Source organism: Pygoscelis adeliae, unplaced genomic scaffold (genome assembly GCF_000699105.1).
Source record: "Pygoscelis adeliae isolate BGI_AS28 unplaced genomic scaffold, ASM69910v1 Scaffold263, whole genome shotgun sequence".
Classification (NCBI taxonomy): Eukaryota; Metazoa; Chordata; class Aves; order Sphenisciformes; family Spheniscidae; genus Pygoscelis; species Pygoscelis adeliae.
Window position 1 is genome coordinate 658,294 of NW_008824552.1, and position 8,778 is coordinate 667,071.

Consider the following 8,778-nt stretch of genomic DNA (forward strand, 5'->3'; position numbering starts at 1 on the left):
TATGGTGGTGGTGCAAATTCACTCTTCTCACTGTACTTGACTTCCTCCCTCTCCTCTTCCTTAAAGACTTTTCTCACTAGTCATCCCCGATCCACAGCTGAGGCTTTGCCACCTCGTTCCCACCCAAGAGAGATGTGCTAACACATCCCGCCCTGGATGGAAGCCCATTGTTCGGGGGCTGGTCCCCCCCTTAAGGAATGCAGAGATGAAGAGGATGCTACCTAGGCTACCTCTGGTTGCCCTGGCAACCACCAAGCCGGAAATCCCTATAGCCAAAAATCAAGGATTAATTAAAAAAATAGTACAAGGGGGAGGTGTTTGAAAGTTCGTTGTTTGATGGAGTCAGGAAATGGCCCCCCTGTTCATGCTGCACCCCTCGGCCTCCCCGAATGTGTCATTCAGCAAAGCATCAGCTGAAATGCAGCTGGATTCGGGGCTGAAGACCCAAAGTCACCCACTGAAGCTTAAGGTACGTAAGTAAGAAGTGCAGGAACCCCAGGTTGTCTCTGCGGTGGTGTGAAGAGAAAGAAATTGCCCCAGAAGAGGATGAAACCCACCTAAGACCAGATCCATTCTTGGAGATGCCCCGTCTCTCCCTTGACCGTGGTGGAGCGGGATGCCCTGCTCTCCTTGGGCTGCTGCTTCCCACCCCATCCCTGGCTGCATCCTCCAAACCCGAGTCCCACCCAGCAACCAGGTGCACCCAGCAAGCCAGCTCACTCATCCAACAAAACCCCCCTAATCTTCCTTTTCCCCCTTTGGTGGGTCAGTTTTCCAGGAAATCGGGCTGCCCAGCCGCAGGGTGACACGGGAATGGGGAAAACAGGACCTGTCTTTTCAACAGCAGCCCAGCCTTAGAGCAGATCAGGTATGACATGAATCCCCGCGTGTCTAAGACGCGGTGGACTGATCCTGGTAATTTCCAGGTTTCTTGCCAATGTGCTGCTGGATTAATTCTGGATTAACAACAAATATAGACCACCTGTCCCAAGTAGAGTTGCTGTGCTAGCAGAGGATGGAGGAGTTGGATTAGCAACAATATTTCATCAGGAAGAAAATTTGGGGGTTGTCTTCTGTCTCTTGCATCAGCCAAGTGAACAAAAAGCAAAGTCTTTATAGCAAGGCCCACAAGGCCCACTTGGCTGCATTCACCGATTGGGGGCAGGGGAAAGGGAACGCTATTGGAAAGCGAAACAAGCTGCATAGGTTATGACAGAGGCCATAAATCCTCCAGACTGAAAAAAAAAAAAAAAAGATAAGAGATAGTTGGCTCTTTCTCTCTTTAAATACTTGGAAGGCTCCGAGAGGCAGCTGGGATGGTAGCTCTGGAGCACCAGGATGCTCCTGACTTGCTTCTCCAACAGCAGAAGTGCTTCAGAGACCTTTTTTCCTCCCACTCTCCCATTAATTATTCTGTAAACCAGGAATAATTATCGAATAAAGTGCAGCGCTAGCAACAGCTACACTTTTCCGGTGTGGACTCTCCCGGGCTGAGCCCAAATGACGCCACAGATGAAATCGCAGCCCGGTCTCCAGACCCCACGTGCCAATGCGAGCGGGCAGCAAAGCTGGTTCAAACCAGCCCGCAACCAGAGACTATTAATCCCTTAACTCGCAGGCACGCACCCCTCACGTGATAAAGAAACTGCTGCTGACAAGGTTACTCTTTCTTTTTTTTGTGCGTGTGTGTGAATCCATTGAAAGTAAAGGTCATCCAGGCTTTTGCTCTGCCAGCTTCAGGCCGGCTCTTCCCTGCAGAAGGGGTCCCCACATGCATGCAGCGAAGAGCTGTGTTTACCCCCTCTATAAAGCTCATTAAAGCAATTAGTGCTTCCTGACAAAGGAGTTTTGGTGTACACGGGAACATTTCTGACCCGTTTGTTATTTTTTGTTGTTTGCTGGTTTGGGGTACGCTTTGCAAATACCGGTCCTGGTTTTATACTCAGTGTTTGTGACTTCTTGGATTTAGGGAGAGGAGAGCTAATGAGAATCCAAGAAGTATCAGTTATTTAGGTTTGATCCTGCTTTTGCTTAGGTAGGTTTGGGGGAGTTCAGTGGAGTTACTCTAGGTGTCAGTGACAGCAGGATGAGAGTTAGTCAGTCCCTTGGCTCTTCTAAATTCACCTTGATTTCATGGAGCCGTCCATCAGGAGCCATTGCACAAGTCGCTTTTGGGTGATAAGTTATCACCCTTCACTTCACACCAATGGTTTTATCAGTGGGAAGTGCAAAGCTGCTTAGGCAGCAGAGCCAGCCCCAATTACCCACCAGGATATAAAGAAGGGGACGTGCGACCCAGTCTTCTCCTTCTCCTCACCCTATTTCCCCCACCAGTGCATGCAAGCATTGGGGGAGGCTCAGCCACTGGGATGGTGGCTTTAGCCCTTATGGCTCAATGTAAAGAGACACCGAGGGCCTGAACAGGAGCTAAAATCATCCTGCGGGTGCCTGAACACTTTTTGCTCCATCTTCCCACTCACTGGGGAAAATCAGAATTAAATGCAAGGAATGAGGGGAAAAAAAAGAAAATATTTCTCCATTAATTCCTTTCTGCTTTAATGATTGCTAATAAATGGAAGTAAAAGCACCTCCTTCGCATTCAGTCAAATGGGAGTCGTTAGCAAGCAATTAACCCAGTGGTATCAGGAATCTACGTTACCAGGCTATGGAAGAATAATATACAATAGGCACCAAACTGGGGATGGAAAGAAAAAGTCTTCTCTCCTCCCTCAAGGCAGAGACGTGTTGTATTTAAGGCAGACCAGGGTGGGCGGCGTGATGGGGACGGGTGGGCTCAGGGTGGGATTTCCCCTCTCTGACCTGTGGGTCTCCAGGTATCACAGGAGGTAGCCAAGACAAGCAGATCTTGAGTCAGTGGTTTATTTGCTCCGTAGGGTGCTTTGTCCCCGTTCAAGGGATTTCAGGAGGGGACAAAACCGCCATAAACAGAGGTGAGATGCTGCTCCCAGGTCTGGACAAGAACCACGTTGCTCTGCATCAAGTCTGCCTTGACTGTCAAGACCTGAATCTCACCAAAAAAACATGGAATTTGGGGTGTGGACAGCCAGAAGGGCCGAGGAAGGAAAAAACAAGACACCGTTCCTCATTTTCCTCATATCTCAGTTATCTCCCTCCGCTTTTCTCAGCTCCGGACATAGAGAAACTGCTGAGCCCAAACCACAATGATTAACCAGCATCCCACCGATGCTCTCCATCCTTCAGGGAGATTTTCATAGACGTTACAGGGGACGGGATAGATAAGATTAGCGAGAGCAAAGCCAAATTGTTAAGCGTCAGAAGCGTTTTACAACCCCAAAGCCAAAACCAAGCAGCCCCTCAACCCACCACGTGGGCTGCAGAGAAGACGTATGGGATCGATCGAGAGGGAACCCAGGACCTCCAAACCCTACAGCTTCTCACTACGGGTTTGTTTTCAAACATGTGATGTCCCTTGCTCGGCGGAAACAGCCTCTGCTCTATTTTTTCTTTAAAATTAAATAAAATGATCCTTTCTTTATAAAAGAAATGGAGAGCCCTATTAAAATAATCTTTGCTCCAACTGTTAATGTCACAAATCCCATCTGCTTTGCAAGAGGCCACGGGTAATTTATCATCCTAGTGTTTAAACAGCTAATAGTTTATTCCACTTGTGCAATCTCTCCCCCAGCATCCCTCATCCCCCCCGCAAGGAGGAAATCAAGGTGCGGTGCAGTGTATTTTGGGCTCTGACAAAAGGAAACCTGTGCGGGCAGGTCTGCCAGCCCATACGGCCAGTTCCAGCTGATTTACATCCACGGCTGAAACATGGAGAATTTTTGCTGCCCCGAGAGCTGCGTGCCTTGAAAAGCCACGTCTTGGAAGCAAACAGCAGCCCAGCTCCTGGGAATTTCACCTCCAGTGGGACGAAGTCGGTGCTACCTCCAGCACGGGCAAATTAGGAATTAAATCACCGCGGCACCAGGGTTTTGCACAAAAATCCCCCTTCCCCGCTCAGCCCAAGAAGCTGTCAGGTTAATAGCGGCTTTATTCGGGGTCGGGGAAATAGTCTCCTGTGGCTTTTGAAAGCAATTTTGCTCACCAGCCTCACGCCGAGCTGTGCTTGTGCCTGGAGGAGGCGTTCCCGAAAGGAAATGAAGTTTGCCAAGCCTCCGGAGCGGCTGCGGGCAGGGGAAGGCAGGCGTCGGTGCGGCGTGGCACCTCCCGGCAGCACCGGGGGGGGGGGTCGTGAGCATCCTGGCCCCACCGTTGCCTCCTGGCTGTGCCGGCTGCAGGACCGCTCAAAGTGGGAGCATCGGCAGCCGCACTCCAGTTCCCAGCAGCTCGGGATCAAACAAGGTGCCCGCAAGGGATGCAGTAGCTCAGGGCTTTCTCCTGCTCCAGCATCGCCCCAGGGGTGACCACCCCAAATCCTTTTACCCCCTGACAGCCCCTGCTTCCCATCCTCCCCCTCTGCTTTTTAACAGTGAGCGTTTCCAGGAACAGGAGCTCTCGCTATCCCAGCGCTTGCTGAGCATAACACAGACCTCATCTCAACTGGGAACATAAATATTTTCTTATCCGCCTCAAACTCAGCCCGAACAGGGTCTTTATCATAAACCCAGTGACACATCCCAGAACGGGAGGTCTCCGTTGCAGAGGAGTTATTTGGGCACAAATAGGTTTACGAACCAGCCCTTCGGCGTGGCACTTCATAGCAAAGGGAGAGCTTTACACCAAGTTTTACACCATCCCTAATGCATTTTGCTGTAGAGGGACCTGGTGAAGCTACCAACAGATCCCCCTGCCCCATCATCTCCGACGCCCAAGGGCTCTCCGTGACGCATGGAGGGAGGCTGCGAGTACCCAGACTTTACCCAAATCACAGCAGTAACCCTGGGAGGATTAGAACCTCCTCCTTCAGGGCTGCATCCCCCCCTGAAAAATTTAAAAATTATGGATCACAGCTTCGTCTGCAACATTGGGGTTACACACGCTTCCCCCTCCTCTCCAACCATTCCTGGTGTCAGACTAAGGAAGCCAACAAGCCGACATGAATTTTTAAAGCATAAAACACCTGAGACGGGACCTTATTTCTTAGCTGGTCAATTATTGAAAGCTACAAAGCAAGCTTCTCCTATAGCCTGAGCCCTTGGCGATGCTCTCCCACGCCTGACCCCCAACCCCAGCCGGTTCCTGAGCAGGCTCCTGCTATGACGATACTTCGTCATAGCACTCCGGCTCCCAGAGACATGATATAATTCAAGAGGAATGCACTCTGGGACGAACACCATACGCCAGGCCAGTGAGAAACGTTAAGAGGTGCAGCACGGGGAGAAGAAACCTCTTAACCACGATGGACGCTTCTTGGTTTTAACTTTTAATAGAGCTGCTCGGCCATATCATCGTGCCTGGCTGGGAAATGCCACCTGCCACGTATGACCCGCCAGCGGCTGTCTGATCCACAAGGGAAGGGCGTGATGTCTATGGATGCGCCCCTATGGATGTATCCCACATCCCTGACGTGGTTTTCTTTCAACCACCCCAGTGGGCTGGCCTGAGCTGCAGAAGGCCCATGCTGCGTGGATGGACATGGATGGGTTCCCCTGGAGAGGATGAGCTGGGCAGGGGGAAGGAAGGAAGAGAGAGGAGGGATGGTGCCAGGGGAAGGCGATACATCCCAGTGTGATGCCTCGGCCCTTCCTGGCGAGACACAGCCCACCAGGAGCGAATAGCTCATAGCAGGCCCATCAACCTGTATCTCTAAGGGCTTTCCAGCTCTCTCTCCTTGAAACAGAGGTGGCTGCAAATCAGCTGTCCAAACGCTGCCTCTGATGGCGTGCCTTGGTCGTGGTGCTCTGCCCGGCTCCGGCAAGCAGTAGCGGCCGGTACCAACCAAAATCATATGAAAAGCAGAGGGAAAAGAAATTTGCCCCGGCAGGACTCTGGCTGGGCAACGCCTCCAGCCCTGGCAGAAGGATTTTAAGAGGACCCCATGCGGCTTTAGCTCTCTGAAAGGCAGCAGCTCCCAACCTCCCTTCTCCTAACAGCCCTGCGGGGCTGCTGGCTTCAATAACGGAGGGCAAAGCGAGGAGACAACGTTAGGCTGGGTGCCCCTCGGTGCTGCCTCAGCTGGCCCAGGGCTTCTTTGTGGGCTTTTTATTTATTTGTGTGGTTGGGTTTTTTTTTCATGCACAATAACCTCCGGGCCTCTTTGCTGCCTGTGGCTCTCAGCGTGCAGCTGCAGACCCTCCACCGAGGAGATAATAAATACAATCCTGGCCGTCATTGTTGCGAACAGCACAGCTGGAGGCTCCCGTCCCGTTCCCCTCCCGGCCTTTCTCTCCCCCCTCTCGCCAATAATTCTCGCAACGTGACGCTGCAAACAATGAATGCCAGCGAAAACACCCAGCAGAGCATCAGCCGGGGCTTCAGGAGCTGCCTCCAGCCTGGCAAAGCACATGAGACATTCGCTACGCCCAGTGGGTCTCCTACAAGATTTGGGAAGGGGGGATTTGGGGAGGGGAAGGGGGTCTGGGTAAAGCTGACAAAGGGCTTAGCAACAGGGCATCGTCCCCACTGTAGTTCCCACCCCAGATGATGCTTGACTGCCCCAGTGACGTGGTGGTGTGGTGTCCCCTTAGCTCTTTGCTTCCCCTCCCTGGCCCAGGATCCTCCAGTCCGTCTTGGCTGGCATGGGGTGTTGGAGAGAAAGGACATCTGAAGTGGGTCGGGAGAGCCATGTCCCCACCAGGACCCATTTCTCACCGCTGGTGTTACCATGAGTCCCCATTCACGTGCCTCAGTTTCCCTCCTGATGCCTTAAGGTTGACTAACCCCAGGACCGAGAGGTGTTCATTCCCGTGTGGGGATGGGGGTAGCATCCCCAGGTTCAAATCCCACCAGTTTAACAGGGAACAGAGCACAAGCGAAGACTTCCCGGTCTCACCTCGTGCAGAAGCCCCCAGGCCAACGCTGCCACTGCCACAACTGGTTCAGCCAAATGCCACCACTGTCCTCGTGCACCATGTCCAGCTCCTGCCTTGCCTGGACACTCCGGGGACGCCAGCCCTGCTTTGCCCTCTGCAGAATGGGCAGTCAGGCTCGGGGACAAGGAAAGGGACATCCGCAGAGGTGGTTGTGGTGGAAAACTAAGCACCTCTCAAATCAGTGTTCATGGACTCTAAACCGTGGCTGCAGTCTCAGTGGCTGCCAACAGCAGGCCTGCCTCTCCAGGGACCTCTGCCCACTCATGCTGCTCACCTCCCCTGGCTCCGTCCTGTCCCCATCCCTGTCCCCTTGTTTTTGACACCGCTCGGTGGCACGTCTGCCATGCCATGGAGATGCCGCAAGTCACCCAGGGCACACACAACCATCTTCCTTTACCATTTAACCCTGTATTAAGCCACCTCCTAACCTAATTTGACCTGATTTCACTGACTGGCAAAGTAAGAGTTCCCAAATTACAGCATCCTCGTATGTGTCCCCCATATGGGCTACATGGTGCTGGCCCCTTGCACCCCGTTCCTTCCTCCAAAGCCAGGGGAGGTCACCAGGCACCATGCTGTGAGGACAGGAGAGAGGGACATCACCATGGGACATATGGGGACGGTCCAGAAGGGCAATGCTCTCCCACAGCGCATGAGACTGGCCAGGTTCAGAGTTACCCTGTGATCCTGTAATCCTTTAAGTTGGAGATCTCTTGGAAGAGGTTGCAATGCTCCGGTCCTGGGTAGAAACAGGGGCTGCGCCTTGGGTGGGAACTGAGCCTTTGCACCGGGATTAAAGGGTTTTGGAGGAAGGGTCTCCTCCACCCTGCTGTGGGAAACTTGGCCTCACCATATCCCCTGCTACAGACATCTCATTCTCAAGGATGGGAGGAAAACGGGTGATTTTGGGGACAGGGACGTGTCCTGTCCCACTTGGAGACCTATGCGCATGTTTGCCACTTCAGACATGATGGGGGTGAGGAATCACATCTGCTTTGACCCATCTGCCACAGCAGGGCTTTGCGTTTAAGTTCTCAGTTTTTCCTGACGAGGGATCTCTTATTCAAAGTCAAAAAAAAGGTCCTTATTTCTCTCCCCACCCCTGGGTTTGAGCTGCCAGGCACGAACCGGGAGAAAAGAGAGGAGTGAGCATCACAGATACATGGACAGCAAAAAAGAAGCAGGAGGAGGGAAAGGGGAAGGAAAAGAAACCCCACGGATGCCAGCACTCAGATATTACACGCAGCACATGGCCCTTCACTCAGCTACGGCAAAGATAAAGTGTTTTTTTTCACAGTTTGCCACTGCTCCAACAGGCAGATTTCCAGCCTGGTTAATGCAACTCAGGAATGTCCCGTGCTAAGGTAGCCAGGTTGGTTTAATCTCTTGCAGCATCTGCAAGTGGGGTGGGGAGTGGGGGGAGGCCTGGGCGATTCTCAGAGCGCGTATTTCCTTCCCCCTCCCCGCCCCGCTCCTCATCTTAAATACACCAAGAGGGAACGATGGAAACTCCCAGGAAATTAAAAAAAAAAAATAAAAATTGCAATACAAATGAAAATCTCAAGGCTTCCCTGTAATGAATGGCTGAGCCATTCATACGTTCCCCTTGATAGGTCCAGGTGCCAAGTTTTAAGACAAGAAACGGCTTGCCCAAGCCAGCCTTTATCTCTTCCCGGCCCTCAACAACCCGGCGTTCGGAAGTTTCTTTTGATAGCCTGCCAGGCGGCCAGCGCTGCAGCTACCACGCAGGGCCCGGGGGTGCCGGGGGTCAGGAGGCTGCTGGACACGGATGCCTTGTCTTATCCCACCCTCC

The 8,778-nt window shown here is 52.5% G+C and overlaps 1 protein-coding gene across 1 annotated transcript in view; it reads right to left on the minus strand.

Annotated features, from left to right (window-relative positions):
• The window catches only part of TSKU (tsukushi, small leucine rich proteoglycan), a 15,373-nt gene that overhangs the window by 6,397 nt on the left and 198 nt on the right, over nucleotides 1-8,778 (minus strand). The gene's annotated exons all lie outside the window — the stretch shown is intronic.